The following is a 2031-nucleotide window of genomic DNA, read 5'->3' on the forward strand; positions in this document are numbered from 1 at the left end:
CTGCAGTGGGCGCCAAATATGTTGGACACAGAAGCTAGTGGATTACAACTTCAAAATTGTTTACTGCACAGGTATAAGAGGAGACAAACCTGACACACTCATTCAATAGCTGAAGTACCATTCTGAGGAGGAAGCTGCATATCGCGAGTAAGCTATATTAAAGCCAGAATATTTCCAAATTAGTTTAGTAACGAGAAATATAGATGGGGAAGTTCAAGTATATCTAATAGCGGGCAGCACAGCAGATGATATAAGCACAGGTAATATACAGGAAACAACAAATTGAAATAACTAGGACTCTGTAATTTGGGTAAAATGGTTAGACACAAGAACAAGGAAACCAACTAAAGATTCAAGGATGGTGGAGGGCCACAATCTCTATGCTATGCAAGAAGATATAGTCCCAGCACAGAAACTGTTAATTGTTGAAAACAGGATTGTGATCAAGCTACTGGTTGGAACTTATGGAAGAATTGATCTTAGAGGTAGGCAAGCTATTAAAAGCAGTATCTCTACCAGTGCTGGGGAAATCGATCAAGATCATACTAGCGAACTCAAGGTGTTACTATGCACGTATCGAGATGCAAACCGTTACATCAAAGTCAGTGATCAAATCGCCCTGTGAGTGATAGAAAAAATTAATACTGCTGATATGATGGAAATAGATAACCTGGAGGATACAAAAAGACGTATAGCAGGATTAAGCAGCACTGACATCGTAATAAATGCTACAAATATCTGAGAATTAGAAGTGATAGTTAGCCTGCTACATGTATCAATTGCTCAGAATACACACTGATATGATGTAATCGAAATACCTTGACGAACTCTCGTGACTAGTGCAATACTAGCCCCTAATGAATAGAAGAAATTCAATCTTGAACTTTTGGAGCAAATCCTAAAAGCCGTTCCAGGAGACAAAAAATGGCTTAAAAGAAAACATGTGATAGAAAAACTATGTGATAAGGGTAAATCTTTCCTAAAAGACTGGACTGTAACCGGTATGGGTACTCGGTTATTGGTTTGTTTTAAGTATCGTTTGATACTTGGTTTTGTTTTATGTTTTGTTTTAAGTATCGCTTTGATACTTGGTTTGTTTTAAGTATCGTTTGATACTTGGTTTTGTTTTATGTTTTATTTTAAGTATCGCTTTGATACTTAAGGAGTTTTACCAAAGTGTATCGATTGATACCTTTGATTAGTTTTGTTCATGCTGGACATGAACAGATTTGTGTACTTAAAGACCGCCTGTTTCTACGATAGAAAAGGCAGACTTCGACAGATAGTATTTCAATATACTTGGTTGAATAGTTACTTCTTTGTTCCCCAGTACACCCTCGAAGCCTCCTTTAGTTCTCAGCTCTCGCCTCCTCTCTGGAAGAGCAGGCCACCTGCTTACTATCGTATCTATTACCAATAATGTGATTAGCACCCTGCGAACATGTTACATTTTTTTAACCTCAGCAAGTAGTTAAAAAACCTGTCCCCAGATTTAGGCCTGATCAACCTATCGATATCCTCCTCACAACTCTAGCGTACAGAAGCGGCAAATTAACACCTTACAATACACAAACAACCCCAGCGCTCTGCTAAAGAGCCGGGCAATCCTGCAAATACGGAAGATACACAACCTCCAGGAGAATTCCCTTCTACTCTAGCAAAGAAGCCTTCCTTTGAACCTCCAATCGACCCCGAATCCAGTAGCGAATCAGATATGGCTAGCACAGGAGGAGGGCCTTCTGGAGGAGGAAAATCTCGGGCTAGGCCTGAAGAAGAGGAGGTACCTGCAGCATTTGAACCCCCTAAGTTTAAACTCCACCTCCCAGTGAAGTTCACAGGAGAAGGAAAAGACCTCAAACCTGAAGCTTTTGACCGATGGGCGACGGAACTCTCACACTTCCTACTCTTACAAGGAAAAGATGTGGAAGACCCTACAACCGGACTTATTATTGGATCATTCTGCGAAGGAAAGGCAACTGACGCATACCACCAATGCTATAAGGAATACGGCAGGAATGTAAGATTAAGAGG

The sequence above is a fragment of the Tuber melanosporum genome (assembly GCF_000151645.1).
Source record: "Tuber melanosporum whole genome shotgun sequence assembly, scaffold_65, strain Mel28".
NCBI classification, from domain to species: Eukaryota; Fungi; Ascomycota; class Pezizomycetes; order Pezizales; family Tuberaceae; genus Tuber; species Tuber melanosporum.